This window comes from Dendropsophus ebraccatus, chromosome 2 (assembly GCF_027789765.1).
Source record: "Dendropsophus ebraccatus isolate aDenEbr1 chromosome 2, aDenEbr1.pat, whole genome shotgun sequence".
In the NCBI taxonomy this organism is placed as follows: domain Eukaryota; kingdom Metazoa; phylum Chordata; class Amphibia; order Anura; family Hylidae; genus Dendropsophus; species Dendropsophus ebraccatus.
This window is the reverse complement of record NC_091455.1, coordinates 31,992,642-32,009,199: the sequence shown is the minus strand read 5'-3', so window position 1 is coordinate 32,009,199 and position 16,558 is coordinate 31,992,642. Positions and strand designations below refer to the sequence as shown.

At 42.7% G+C, this 16,558-nt stretch overlaps 1 protein-coding gene across 2 annotated transcripts in view; it reads right to left on the bottom strand.

Annotated features, from left to right (window-relative positions):
* NCALD (neurocalcin delta) overlaps window positions 1-11,366 on the bottom strand; it is a 65,062-nt gene extending 53,696 nt beyond the window's left edge. Inside the window, exon 1 of one of the 2 annotated variants that reach the window (XM_069957282.1) lies at window positions 11,217-11,366. The gene's annotated coding sequence lies outside the window, so the exon portion shown is untranslated. Of the gene's footprint in view, window positions 1-10,857; window positions 10,955-11,216 lie in introns of those variants that run through there. The other variant, XM_069957283.1, reaches the window with a different exon arrangement.
* Window positions 11,367-16,558: the final 5,192 nt, after the last annotated feature.

The following is a 16,558-nucleotide window of genomic DNA, read 5'->3' as shown; positions in this document are numbered from 1 at the left end:
CATTACATGGCATCCAACATAGATCTACAGTTCATTGGTATAGGCAACCAATGACCACCAATAGGGGATCCACTTCATCCTCCTCAATCAAGACTGAGCTGCAGTAACACAGTACGGCCACTAAGCCCTAAGCACAGCCTCCTCCCGCACCTGATTGATCATTATTTACACCTGCAAATAACCATAAATTAGGGCTGGATTTACTGAAATGCATGGGTCTCTTAGTAAATACAGAGGAGTGCATGGGGATGGGACTTTATTTTGAACCGGCCAACAAGTATGCCAACCTTGATCAATTCCACCCTAGATGCTCAAATGTGTATTCTTTATGACTCTCACAAATTTTCATCTCACAAAGACCTGCCTCTTCTAATCTTTAGCTGGCCCTACACATTTCATTAAAGGGGTTATGCATTATTGGAAAACTATAGCTGCCTTCCTCCAAAAACAGCACCACTCTTGTCCTCAGTTTGGGTGTGGTATTGCACTTCAGTTCCATTGAAGTAAATGGAGCTGAGTTGTAATAACACACACAACCTAAGGGTATGTGTAGGGCTAATTCTGGAAGAAAGCAGCCATAGTTTTCTAATTGGTTAAACCCACTAATTTCTGTGATTGGGTATGTATATAGGGCGCTCCTAAGTCTTTATTGATGGCTGAAGTATCGGGAAACTGGATTTTAACACATCTAATTCTGGAGAGAGATAAGCCAGAAGTCTACCCTATGGAACACATGGGGGTTGGGACTTTTTTTCTTTATTCATTATTCTTGGGGCGTGATTTACTAGACCCCCCATATTTCTCGAGTTTTCGGTTACATAGAGTACTTAAAAAATTGCAAAAGCAGTAATATAATAAAATGCAATATGCTGACATGAGACTAAAGAGTCCAGAGAGACGGAGGGAGTTCCAGACTGTTCTGTCAATGAAGTGTTTACATGACATCTGTGGGCTCGTAATATAACAAATGCTCTTAGCTACTAAGGCTATCGATAGCCAAGCTATAAATGTCCAGGAGTCTAGGAAGGCAGCGAGCTCTCTGCAAGTCATGTCATTGGAAGTGACAACTCCTGTTGGCACTAAAGGTTTTCAGGCCAGATTCCTGAAGGGGATGGGATTCCTTACGGATCCTTTATAAAGTTACGGTCAACAACGGATTAGCAGATACAAATCCACCACTCTGACAATGCCGTGGTTCGTATGAACTACAAATACCAGCATGGCATGCTTCAGTTGTAGATAGAGACCACATTTAATAGCCGAATCTTTACACCTGCCTTGAGATCCGCTGATTTAGGGAATCAGCGATCAGTGTGAATTATCATCTAGCTACACATTCTCCCTGCAGCGGCCACTATAGGGGAAATGTAGTATTGCATGGTGGCCACGCAGATAAATAGGTAAGAATTTAAATGGCTACTCCGGCGATAAAAAAAATAAATCTAAATCATAAAGTTATACAGATTTAGGCTATGTTCACACTATGTATGTGTGCGGCTGTATTTTTTATGCGGCTGTAAATGTGCGGCTGAAACTACGGCCGTGGGAAAAAATAGACATACGGCTGAAAACATACGGTTATTTACTTGGAAATCTGGTTCAACTAAAAGTAACAAATAAAATCTTTAGAAAGTGATGCAAACACCTCTGGATGCATCTGGGAAAGCAGGGAAACAGTTTACATGAATTGCTATTACCGGGGTTTGCGATCCTCTGCAGTATGCCGATGCCGATGCCTCTCATGGTTAATATATTGAATTAATAAAACACATTTTCGTTGAAATAAAATCAGTTTCGTTGTTCAATAATTTAATTCTAACGAATCCATTATTGTGCAATTCAATATACTGTCAAAAAATAAATATATATATAAATATACATTTATTTATATATATATTTATTTTAACAGTATATTTAATTGCACAATGATGGATTCGTTAGAATTAAATTATTGAACAACGAAAGGGACTTTATAACAAAGAAAATGTGTTTTATTAATTTAATATATTAACTATTAGAGGCATCGGCATTCGGCATCATTGCCGGCTATTTTTGAAGTACTCCGTACGGACCGCCTGTCAATCCACGGCCGCATTTCCAGCCGCAAAGAATGGTCTTGTTCATTTTTTACGGGTCCGTTTACGATCGGGCCGTAGATTCATACATAGTGTGCACTGTGAAGCCGTATATCGTATACTTTCCAGCGTACGCATGAACCAGAAAAATCCGGCCGATGATTTACCGCCCGCAATACAGCCACACGGATACAGAGTGTGAACCTAGCCTTGTAATTTATGTCTACTTAAAACATTCAAGTCTTCCAGTACTTATCAGCTGCTGTATGTCCTGCATGAAGTGATGTAGTCTTCCCAGTCTGACACAGTGATCTCTGCTGCCACCTCTGTCCATGTCAGGAACTGTTCAGTGCATCAGTAAATCTCCATGGAAAATCTCTCCTGCGCTCTGGACATTTCGGGCAGCAGAGAGCACTGTTAGACTAGAGATATACCACTTACTGCAAGACATACAGCAGCTGAAAAGTACTGGAAGACTGCAGATTTTTGAAAAGTAGTAAATTATAAATCTATATAACTTTCTGAAACCATTTTGTTCTCCACCAGAGTACCCCTTTAAAGGGGTTATCCAGTGCTAGAAAAACATGGCCACTTTCTTTCAGAGACAACAAGACTCTTGTCTCCAGTTCAGATGTGGTTTGCAATTAAGCTCCATTCACCTTAATGGAACTAAGCAGCAAAACCCCGCCCAAGCTGGAGACAAGAGTGGGGCTATTTATGGAAGAAAGTGGCCATGTTTTTGTAGCGCTGGATAACCCCTTTAATACGTACCTCATGTTTGATAAATCTCCCCCATAGTAATATGCCTGTAAGGGGGTCTATTAAAACTACATGCCGGTCAATGAGTGGTTGGCCCAGGAGAAGGAATTTTCTTCAAAAGTGATCTGCGGCAGACAGCATCTGCGGGAAAAGATAAGCGGTGCCTCTGTAACGCCATTAATCTATGTCTAATCAGGGGCTGAATTTATAATGTCAACGAAAAATTTCCATTGATGCATATTATATGCTTTTTATTACAACTGCTGCCTTTACCGCCTAAAGCAATTCCTCTATATAAACAAAGAAGCCATCAGCAGATGAAGCCGAGCAGGAGGCTGCAATTGCAGCAAACACTCAGCAGTGACACGTATTAGCAGGAGTGTAAGCAAGTAGGTCCCATTTATCGATAACCAGCAGAGGATTTAATGATGGGGCGATTATCGGATAAATGGGTCACCCTATGTTTAATAGGGGTCAGCGATCAGACCATGAGCAAGAAAATGCTGATCAGGAGATTCTGAGCGATCCAAACATTCATCGCTCATCAGCAGCACAATAGGGGATGGCACAAAGAGCTAGCAATCATACCTGCAGCCTTCACACACACTGCTGGGACCAGGCTTTATAAATGAGCACCAATCTACAAGACCTGGGCTCGTGAGTGGCCTACGTCCGTTTATAGTCAGCGGCCGGCCTACGCCTGTTTATAGTGAGTGGCCTACGCCTGTTTATAGTGAGTGGCCTACGCCCGTTTATAGTGAGCAGCCTACACCCGTTTATAGTGAGCAGCCTACGGCCGTTTATAGTGAGCAGTCTACGCCCGTTTATGGTGAGCGGCCTACAGACGTTTATAGTGAGCGGCCGGCCTACGCCTGTTTGTAGTGAGTGGCCTACGCCCGTTTATAGTGAGCAGCCTACACCCATTTATAGTGAGCAGCCTACACCCGTTTATAGTGAGCAGCCTACGGCCGTTTATAAAGAGCAGTCTACGCCCGTTTATGGTGAGCGGCCTACAGACGTTTATAGTGAGCGGCCGGCCTACGCCTGTTTGCAGTAAGCGGCCTACGCCCGTTTATAGTGAGCAGCCTATGCCTGTTTATGGTGAGCCGCCCCTTTATAGTGAGCGGCCTACGCCCCTTTATAGTGAGCAGCCCACGCCCGTTTATAGTGAGCAGCCTACGCCCGTTTATAGTGAGCAGCCTACGCCCGTTTATAGTGAGCAGCCTACGCCCGTTTATAGTGAGCGGCCTACGCCCGTTTATAGTGAGCAGCCTACGCCCGTTTATAGTGAGCAGCCTACGCCCGTTTATAGTGAGCAGCCTACGCCCGTTTATAGTGAGCAGCCTACGTCCGTTTATAGTGAGCAGCCTACGCCGTTTATAGTGAGCGGCCTACGGCCGTTTATAGTGAGCAGTCTACGCCTGTTTATAGTGAGCGGCCTACTCCTGTTTATAGTGAGCAGCCTACGCCTGTTTATAGTGAGCAGCCTACGCCCGTTTATAGTGAGCAGCCTACGCCCGTTTATAGTGAGCAGCCTACGCCCGTTTATAGTGAGCAGCCTACGCCCGTTTATAGTGAGCAGCCTACGCCCGTTTATAGTGAGCAGCCTACGCCCGTTTATAGTGAGCAGCCTACGCCCGTTTATAGTGAGTGGCCTACTCCTGTTTATAGTGAGCGGCCTACTCCTGTTTATAGTGAGCGGTCTAAGCCCGTTTATAGTGAGCGGCCTATGCCCCCTTTATAGTGAGCAGCCTGCATCTATTTATAGTGAGTGGCCTACGTCCGTTTATAGTGAGCAGCCTGTGTCTATTTATAGTGAGTGGCCTACGTCCGTTTTTTAGTGAGCAGCCTGCGTCTGTTTCTAGTGAGTGGCCTACTCCTGTTTATAGAGAGCAGCCTGCGTCTATTTATAGTGAGCGGTCTATGCCCGTTTATAGTGAGCAGCCTACGCCCCCTTTATAGTGAGCAGCCTACGCCCCCTTTATAGTGAGCAGCCTGCGTCTATTTATAGTGAGTGGCCTACGTCCGTTTATAGTGAGCAGCCTGCGTCTGTTTCTAGTGAGTGGCCTACTCCTGTTTATAGAGAGCGGCCTACGCCCGTTTATAGAGAGCGGCCTACGCCCGTTTATAGAGAGCGGCCTACGCCCGTTTATAGTGAGCGGCCTACGCCCGTTTATAGTGAGCGGCCTACTCCTGTTTATAGTGAGCAGTCTATGCCCCTTTATAGTGAGCTGCCTGCGTCCGTTTATAGTGAGCAGCCTACAACCGTTTATAGTGAGCGTCCTGCACCAATTTATAGTGAGCAGCCTGTTTATAGTGATCAGCTGCGCCTGTTTATAGTGAGCGGCCTATGCCTTTTTATAGTGAGCGGCATACGTCCGTTTATAGTGAGCGGCCTACGCCCGTTTATAGTGAGCGGCCTACGCCCGTTTATAGTGAGCGGCCTACGCCCGTTTATAGTGAGCGGCATACGTCTGTTTACAGTGAGCGGCCTACGTCTGTTTACAGTGAGCGGCCTACGCCCGTTTATAGTGAGCGGCCTACGCCCGTTTATAGTGAGCATCCTACGCCCGTTTATAGTGGGCGGCATACGTCTGTTTACAGTGAGCAGCCTACGCCCGTTTATAGTAAGCAGCCTACGCCCGTTTATAGTGAGCAGCCTAAGTCCGTTTATAGTGAGCAGCCTACGCCCCTTTATAGTGAGCAGCCTACGCCCGTTTATAGTGAGCAGCCTACGTCCGTTTATAGTGAGCAGCCTACATCCGTTTATATTGAGCAGCCTACGCCCATTTATAGTGAGCAGCCTATGCCCCTTTATAGTGAGCAGCCTATGCCCCCTTTATAGTGAGCAGCCTACACCCATTTATAGTGAGCAGCCTACACCCATTTATAGTGAGCAGCCTACACCCATTTATAGTGAGCAGCCTTCACCCATTTATAGTGAGCAGCCTACACCCATTTATAGTGAGCAGCCTACACCCATTTATAGTGAGCAGCCTACACCCATTTATAGTGAGCAGCCTACAACCATTTATAGTGAGCAGCCTACACCCATTTATAGTGAGCAGCCTACACCCATTTATAGTGAGCAGCCTACAACCATTTATAGTGAGCAGCCTATGCCCCTTTATAGTGAGCAGCCTACACCCATTTATAGTGAGCAGCCTACGCCCCTTTATAGTGAGCGGCCTACGCTCGTTTATGGTGAGCAGCCTACACTGTCTAAACTGGCAAATCTATATCATTTTCAGACACCAGCTGATTTGAAAACCATTTTTTTTCTACGAAGTACCCCTTTAATACTAAGCCATACTAATACTGGTACCAATGCTCCTTGTCAGGCAAAGCAGAAAAATGTCTAAAAAGTGTCTAAAACACATAACTAATTGGTACAGGTTGTGTGAGCTAGAACAAATTTTTGGCTCAGATTGCACCAGAATTCTGGCACACATATGATAAAAAAAATCCGCCCAAAAAAATATTTCCTAATTTTTAATTATATCCTTAAAACCAAAAACTCCTATAACGCTGCATGTACTACTTAAAGAGGCACCGTCGCTATTAAAAAAAAAAAAACCTTTTGATATGTCAGAGACATGTGAAAAGTTTGGACTGAATCGGGTCTGAGTGTTCAGACCGCGACTAGAGATGAGCGAACCGGGTAAGGGTTCGAGTCGATCCAAACCCAAACGTTCGGTATTTGATTAGCGGGGGCTGCTGAACTTGGATAAAGCTCTAAGGTTGTCTGGAAAACATGGATACAGCCAATGACTATATCCATGTTTTCCACATAGCCTTAGGGCTTTATCTAAGTTCAGCAGCCACCGCTAATCAAATGCCGAAAGTTCGGGTTCGGATCGACTCGAGCATGCTCCAGGTTCGCTCATCTCTTACCACGACCAATCGTCAGAACACGGAGAAGGCGCACTTAGAGCATTCCTCTTCCGGCTCTGTGTCACATGACAAGATGGACTCAGGAACCAAGTGGCGGCCTCACTCATTCTATTGATTGGTTGTGGTCTGAATACTCAGAAACCTGACCGATAAAAACTTTTCACACGTCAAATGTTTTTTTTTATGGTGACAGGTACACTTTAATTCCTTGCGGAAGTAAAATTAAGGAACGGCGACATTCTGCAAACAGTTATTGGAACCGCAGAGCAAATGTCAGGGTAGAGAAGTGACACAAGAGATTACATAGAAGCGTCACCTCAGGAACTCCAGCCGCCAGAGGTTTGTTAATAAAATAGGTGTGAAATCGAATATTTAATAGATAGACAGATAGACAGATAAGAGATAGATAGATAGATAGAAAATATATAAATGATAGATAGATAGGAGATAGATAGATAGGAGATAGATAATAGATAGATAGATAGATAGATAGATAGATAGATAGATAGGAGATAGATAGATAGGAGATAGATAGATAGATAGATAGATAGATAGATAGATAGATAGATAGATAGGAGATAGATAGATAGATAGAATCCTGACTCCTCTAGCACAGCTCTGGTGTAGAAGAGTCAATACTAGTCACACCAAGGCTAAGGGCCTCCTGAAAGGAAGATCAATACGCTGATCAATGTCTCAGGCTGTATAATAAGGGATTGTAACCTAATCATATGAAGCTATGCTGTCAACATAGCAGAGAAGACCAAACCCTGTGAGATAAGATAGAAGAGACGAAAAAGGAGGAAACAACCATCACGATGTATCAGCTCTGAGGGATGACACCAATGACAAGTCCAAAAGGGCTAATACTGCTCCCATAGCGGTTGTGACCCCTGATCATCTATACCCGCACTAATATCATCCATACACACTACACACCACCACACAGTGTAACCCATAGCAACCAATCACCCTGCAAACTGGGCTCTTATGGGTTGCTGTTGGCAACAAAGACAGGTTTTATTTATTCCCCCAAGTAACAGATTTCAGGCAGCAACATACTGTGCCGCTATAGGTGCTGTGGTCTCTTCATCTATCTATCTATCTATCTATCTATCTATCTATCTATTATGTATCTATCTATCTATTATCTATCTCCTATCTATCTATCTCTCTATCTATCTATCTATCTATCTATCTATCTATCTATCTATCTCCTATCTCCTTCCTATCTATCTATCTATTTATTATCTATCTATCTATCTATTATGTTTCTATCTATCTATCTATAATCTTGAAAATGGCGGTATAGGATCGCCGAAACATTGCACCATAACCTGTTTGCTCTGCTGCACTGTTATGAACTTTTGGCAATAAATTGTCATTAAATCGATTTGGGAGTGCCGAGATAATCTATTGAACTGGTATCTATCTATCTATCTATCTATCTATCTATCTCCTATCTATCTATCTCCTATCTATCTGTCTTCTATCTATCTGTCTCCTATCTATCTATCTATGCCAATACCCTGACATCTCGCTATCCCACCACCTATAATATGCCAAGGACTTGTGTCCCTAACCCCCCCCCCCCCATCCATCCCCAATAATTTCCTGTTTGCTTTGGCCATGCTAATATGTTATTAAGACCTGCCAATAAAGCTGATTTTATTGATTTCAAGATAGATAGATAGATAGATAGATAGATAGATAGATAGACAGGAGATAGATAGATAGATAGATAGATAGATAGATAGATAGATAGATAGATAGATAGATAGATAGGACATATGTAGATAGATAGATAGATGATAGATTAGATACAGGCCTTATTATAAGTCTTTACATTTTACACATTTCTAGTATATCGGCCTAGGGTCACAGGACCCCCGATCCTCCCCTATAGGTCCTGGAGGTAGGCCCCCACCTGTCAGACATTTACAGTATATCCTCTCACTATGCCAGGAACCTGAATTCCAGGACACCTTTTACAGTAACTTTTACAAGCACATTTACTCTACATAATCGAGCCCCAAAATTTCCATAGCTGAATCCTAATTTTATGTTGCCTACATCCATTATGCGCCGCTTCGGTGATTTAATGTGACCACAATGAATAAACATATTTCTTTTAAATATAGACCTAGGGGTGCGGAGGTGCAGATGTAGCAGAGCTGAGTGTGTCATATCCAGTACAGGTGTGTTTGCATTATACCTATGTGTCATATCACATATGGTTTGCACAAAACCGAAGAAAACCTACTGTATTATCTCAGCAACCCAGACAGTTATGATAACGCTGAAAATTACCCCTCTATATTTATCTATATCTGCCATAGGCCGGGATTAGTATGCTTAGCATAGATAAATCCTATTCTCACAGCAAATCTAATCTATGCTGGAAATAAGGGAGTTACTGCATCCCGAAAGCAAATATTACATTGTGATATAATGTACATAGGGCAGACCTGGCAGCAGTGGCACCGAGCCCTTCCAGCTGGCACTGTCCTATCGAAAGTTCCTGTGGTTAACATTTCGCTATATGTTTATTTTTCTGCCTCTACGTGACAAGCAACAGCTGAAATGCCACCGAAAAGCCATGTAAGTGCCCAAGAGCCCAGCCCCTGCCCCAACAGATTGCATCATGTATCACAATCCACCCACATCGCACCCACCAACTACTTACCACTTATTTTCACTTTTTTTTTTGCAAGCATATCTGAATAATCTGCCAACCCTGGTAATGGTGCCCTATAGACTGCATGATACAGTAGGGAACCTCATTCACTGGTGTCTTATAGTGCAGTACAGTACACGTATACAAGACATGTACAACTATATACTAATATAAAGTGCTGTGTTAGAGCATTCAGTACACTGCTATGTAAGTGTAATATAGTACTGTATGGATACAATGTAATACTACATAGACTACAAAACTAGGGTAAAGATGCTAAGTGTTTTATTACTGCATTCACTACTCAATGCTATATAAGTGCAATATACATCTATCTGGGTGCAAGCTAGTGGTATATAGGTGCAAAGTAGTATAGTGTATAATGTATATGCCATTAGTACTATATAGGTGCAACACATAGTGATATAGTATAATGTATATGTCATTAGTGCTATATAGGTGCAACGCATATTGATATAGTATAATATATAAACCATTAGTGCTATATAGGTGCAACGCACGGTGATATAGTATAATGTATATGCCATTAGTGCTCTATAGGTGCAATACATAGTGATATAGTATAATGTATATGCCATTAGTTCTATAAAGATACAATACATGGTGATATAGTATAATGTATATGTTATTAGTTCTATATAGGTGCAACACATATTGATATAGTATAATGGGGCTCATATTGATTAGTGCTATATAGGTGCAACGCATGGTGATATAGTATAATGTATATGCCATTAGTGCTATATAGGTGCAACACATGGTGATATAGTATAATGTATATGTCATTAGTTCTATAAAGATACAATACATAGCAATATAGTATAACGTATATGCCATTAGTGCTATATAGGTGTAACACATAGTGATCTTGTATAATGTATAAACCATTAGTGCTATAAAGATACAATACATAGCAATATAGTATAACGTATATGCCATTTAGTTCTTTATATGTATAACATATGGTAATATAGTATATGCCATTAAGTTCTATATAGCTAAAACACATAGTGATATAATGTAATGTACAGTATATGCCATTTCATGTTATACAGTTACGCCATATAGTCATATTTAGCCATGCATTATAATATATATGCCAATAAGTGCTATATGAGTACAATAATGCAATGTATACGCATTTGGTGCTATAGAGCTACAATATATAGTGATATAGAATAAAATTGGAATACAAATGCCCTATGAGTATAATGTACAGTATATGCCATTTATATATTGTATACTATATAGAAATGGACACACAGTACAAGGCTATAGGGATGCATTTTAGTTCTATAATGTAAATGCAGGGTCCTATATAGCTTTTATACAGTACAATACAATACAGTGATATGTGGGTGCAACACTGTACTATACATCTTGCTACAATGTCATCAAATAAACACAGTTGTCTATTATTTCAATACAGACCTTCTACATATGTAACACATTGCTAGATGGCTGCAGCAGAGCACATGAGGAGTCCAGGGCTGCTACATTCATGTGACACCCATTCACTTTACTGCACAGTCAACTACAGGAATACAAGTTTCCTTCCTGCAGAGAATAGAAGATACTACACTATACACTGTATACAGCATGGACTAGAGAGGGAGAGAGCTAGCTCTCAGCTATGCAGTCACTTCCTTTTTGCCTTGTGTTGCAATCTGACAATCTACAGAAAGTCTCTAAGTGTATCTAATCCCCTGTCCATGTGAGCCTGGAAGTTGGGGCAGCTCTCAGCTACCATGTTGCAAAGAGGAAAAGAGTCCAGGGAAAGGCAAGCTTACCAGATGCAATGGTGATCAGACCTTTAATAGTCCATTCTCCTGCAGACAATGAGAAGCCTCAGTAGTAGTAGTGGCAGCAGCAGCAGCAGCAGACAGATCCTCCTGCTCCACCATGCAGCACATTCACAAGCCTCTGGGCTGTGTGGCTTAATGCTCAGGCTCTGCCTCCAGTTGACGTCAAATTCACAGTCACATAAGCCAAGAGAGCACTGGTTGTCCTAGCAACTCCAGGGCTGCTCTGAAATGATTTCAATAGGGTCATCTTTCATACTGTGTGTGCACATTGCAAGCAGAAGACATCTACATGACACACCAGGGGGCTGCTCCTGCCCAACTTCCAAGAATGGAAAGATTTTTAGGAAAATACTATCAATGTAGCCGGTTATTTGGGGGGGGGGGGGGGGGGGGGGGAAGGGTCTGCGGAGGGGTCACTTGGCATGGAAGGGGGGTGGACGCTATTGTGCGGTATAATAATAGGGGGTCTGCTAGGCAACTGGTCAAGCTAAAGTGCAAGAAGCATCCAGGGCGGAGGAATGCGGATGCATTGTGGAGGACTACATGCTGGGAGTTGTAGTTTTGGAACGGCTGGAGAGGTATAGGTTGGAGAACACTGCCGGAGGAGGGATTGCTGCAAGTTTTATAGTTAGTTCTAGGGCCAGTCCTGCGCAGAACTTTATATGAGCCCCTTGTATCCAGTAGCGGATTATAATAGGTCAGTTTTGGGCGGTAGTCTGGGGCACCGAGCTCCTGGGGGGCCCATGGCCAACCAAAAAGACTTATACTTTCAGTGGTGTACTATCTCCAGGCTACAGTTCTGCCATGATTTGCATAAAAAAAATCGCTGCTTTTGGCTATGTTCACACTACGCTCGCTTCATTGCCTGTGAACACTGCCCTATCTGCTATGGGATCCCAGGCGGACCTGCAAATAACTGACATGTCAGTTTTCTGCGGCCGCAATTCAGTGAATTGCGGCCTCATAAAGCTCTGTCAGTTCACACAGTGAAGCGAGCGGTATCAGAACACTACGGCCGGAATGATCTTTGCAGAGACCGGCCGGGTCACAGAACGGCCGGTCTCTTATGCAGTGTGCACATAGCCTTTTACTGCAATTTTGCACAAATCAGGGCAAAGCTGCAGCCAGGAGACAATGCAGTAACATTAGAGAACATACTGTAGGACCTTATCATGTGACAATGATGTCACCACAGGTCCTTTACACGCTGCATTATGGAGGAAAAAGACTAAAGCTAGTGCCGCTATAGTCACAATGGGTTGGGGGGCCCAAGCTTTGTGAACAGCCCGGGTCCCATGGTAAAGTTAATCCGCCTTGGCTTGTATCGATGTACACCTTGTATTCCATATGGCCATATTTTAATTAACTGATTACACCCAAGCGGCTGTTGCACAACCACAATGACAATATGCTGGGAGTTGTAGTGTTGCAACAGCTGGAGAGCCACAGATTGGGGAACACTGCTAAATTCATAGCCAGTCCCGGGGTGGACACAGACATCAGAGGAACCATATGCAAGAAGAGTACATGAATGTTCTCCACTATCTCAGCATTGCAGACGTGTCAAACTCAGGCCCTCTGGCTGTTGCAAAACTACAATTCCCATCATGCCTAGACAGCCGAAGCTTTAGCTTCGGCTGTCCAGGCATGATGGGAATTGTAGTTTCACAACAGCTGGAGGGCCTGAGTTTAACACCAGTGGCATAGAGCATCACCCTATAACTCTCTAACAGTCCTAATGGTGAGCCATTATCATTAGGTCAGTGCAGTCTAATAGATTGCAGGAAGATGCTGTAGGCCCATTCTTCTACAGGTTGCACATATGGTATGGCCGCCCCCACACTGTCCTATTGTGCAACTTGCATTCACATTTGCAGGCTAAAAGAATCTTTGTTCTGCAGAAGAAAGCCTGTTGGGCCATATTGCCCTATATCTTTGACCAGCTTTTGTTTGTATACAGCGGGAGGTTGTTTGTGGGGGTGTTTGACAGTACCACCCATTTTGGTCAAACATTATCCACACAATCATATATGATTGCCCAAAAAGTGAGTGGTCCTATTGGATCTCTTCTTTTTATATATAGCCCATATATTTACCAGTGCAGTCGATGTGTTAATGAATGATCAACCATTTTTGGCCAATAAACACTATCGGGGAGATTTATCAAACATGGTGTAAAGTGAAACTGGCTCTGTTGCCCCTAGCAACCAATCAGATTCCACTTTTCATTCTTCAAAGACTCTTTTGAAAATGAATGGTGGAATCTGATTGGTTGCTAGGGGCAACTGAGCCAGTTTCACTTTACACCATGTTTGATAAATCTCCCCCTATTTGTCTCAGTCTCAGTAATCTAGAACCATGTGACATGGGGTGGAAGATGGATATGTTCTTGTGGGTTTTAGGGTATGTTCATATAACGTTTTTTTAGGCCTCATTCAATAAAGTGGTATTCCCATCTCACCAAGATGGCTTCCTAACTCATTATTTGTGTATTAGTGTATTGTGTAACTGGTTATTTGTGTAACTATTAGCTATTTGTGCAACTTATTGACCTGTATAGGAGCTGTGCAAATGTTGGAGCCCCATGAGCTCTGCTGTTTATGTAAGGCTAGGTTCATACTGCGTTTTTGCAATCCATTTTTTTTTGCAAAAAACGGATGAAAAACGGATAAAAAACCTAGATGCATTTGTGTGCATCCGTTTTTCCATTGACTTACATTGTAACGTATTGTAAACGGATCTGTTTTTTTTTAACAAAAATAGTGTCAGCTACGTTTTTGTGTCCGTAAAAAAAAAACGATCCGTTTTGATCCGTTTTTCTTACAATGGAAGTCAATGGAAAAACGGATAAAAACGGATGCACACAAATGCATCCGTTTTTTGCAAAAAACGGATGAAAAAAACGGATTGCAAAAACGCAGTGTGAATGTAGCCTAACTCCAGAAGCTATGTATACAGCATTGCTCATGAGGCTACGCTGTTTGTGCAACTCCCTTTGGCCAGGAAGCCATCTTTATGAGATGAGACTACCCCTTTAATACTCAGTTTTTCTGCACAATTCCTGACATGTAATGGTAATGCACATTCCCTCTCTTAGGTCACTCTGGCTCACTACCATATTACATGTGGATCGTCAGAATACTAGAGACAATGATGTATTTTAGCTTTTATTTCTTTCAGCCCATTCCCGCTGGCTCAGAAGTTTACATACAAATACCATAGTATTTGGTAGCATTGCTTTTCCATTGTATAACTTGGGTCACACATTTTGGGGCCTTCCACAAACTTCTCACGATACTTTGCTGGGATCTTGGCCCATTACTCCTAGCTAGTAGTGTTTAGCAGACTTGTCAAACTGTTCAGGACCGGCAACATTTTCTGGACCTGATTGCTCAGCGTTTGACTTACGGCGGCTGCAGGAATTGGGTGCCACCCTAGGGCTGACAGGAAAACATGGACACAGCCTATGGCCTATCAAACACAGAGAGGGAGATTTATCAAACATGGTGTAAAGTGAAACTGGCTCAGTTGCCCCTAGCAACCAGTCAGATTCCACCTTTCATTTTCCAAAGAGTCTGTGAGGTATGAAAGGTGGAATCTGATTGGTTGCTAGGGGCAACTGAGCCAGTTTCACTTTACACCATGTTTGATAAATCTCCCCTAGAATGTTCGGGTATGGAAACGCTGCCAGTCCTAAACAGTTCGACAGGTCTGCTCAACGCTACTCCTAACAGAACTGGTGTAACCGAGTTTGGTTGAAGCCCTCCTTGCTCAGAGACACTTTTTCAGTTCAGCCTATACATTTTCTATGGAATTTAGGTCAGAGCATTGTGTTGATCGCTCCATTGCCTTGACTTAGCTGTCCTTAAAGGAGTACTTCGGTGAAAATCTTTTTCTTTCAAATCAACTGGTCTCAGAAAGTTATAAAGATCTGTAATTTGCTTCTATAAAAAAAAATCTCAAGTCTTTCCATACTGCTGTATGTCCTACAGGAAGTGGTTTTTTTTTCAGTCTGACACAGTGCTCTCTGCTGCCACCTCTGTCCGTGTCAGGATTTGTCCATAGCAGGTGAGGTTTTCTGTTTTAATATATTTTATAAAAAATTTTAACAAATTCTTTTTTAAGAACAAGAATACATAAGTATAACAAAATATACATATGAAGGTAGAAAGAGAGAGATATACAATATACACTTAAAGGAAAACATGAAAATTAACATGCCTATTGAGTTATTTATAAAAGGTAGGACACATCTTTAGGTAGTGTCTATATATATTCAGTAATAAAACAACCATAAAAGTTAAGGTGAAAAGTATGAACTACATGTCCATAATGAACACATCTCTCTAAATTTGCTGTTGCCATAGGCTATAGCCTCCCATATTTGCAAGTCATATTAAAGGGGTAGTGCGGCGGTAAAAAATTATTCACAGAATAACACACATTACAAAGTTATACAACTTTGTAATGTATGTTATGTCTGTGAATGGCCCCCTTCCCCGTGTCCCACCACCCCCACCCGTGTACCCGGAAGTGTGGTGCGCTATACATTACCTGTCACGTGCCGACCACGGTCTCCGATCCTCAGCAGTGACGTCTTCTTCGGGAGGCCGGCGGATCTTCCCGAGTGCCGGCCGCCCTCTGCAGCGTCATCCGAAGCTCAGCCGCGAATGGGCTCGGCCAATCGCGGCTGAGCAGGTGATGAAGCGGCTGGCACTCGGGAAGATCGGAGGTGTTCGGGCCGTCCTGCCAAAGATGACGTTTGGCACAAGATGGCGGACGCGTGTCGGCACGGATCAGGTATGTATAATGCACTACACTTCCGGGTACACGGGTGGGGGTGGTGGGACACGGGGAAGGGGGCCATTCACAGACATAACATACATTACAAAGTTGTATAACTTTGTAATGTGTGTTATTCTGTGAATAATTTTTTACCGCCGCACTACCCCTTTAAATTCCTGAACTAGTTCCGCGATAGCCAATATGTTAGGTGTTTTCCAATGCCTAGTAAGTAATAGCTTTGCTATTGTTATAATTAAACAGAATAATAGTCGATGTTGGGGCGTAATATGATGTATGCCTAGGAATAGCAATGCTAATTGAGGTGTAAAAGAGATTGGATATCTAAAAAGTCTTTCAATTAATTTAGAGACTTCTATCCACAAGAGGACATCTCCATACAATATGTATCAAAGAGCCCTCATTTCGCAGGAGAGGTTTTCTATAGGGATTTGCTACTGCTCTGGAAACTTCCTGTCTCAGACAGAGGAGGCAGCAGTGAGCAGTGTGTCAGACTGGAAAGAATACACAACTTTCTGCAGGAC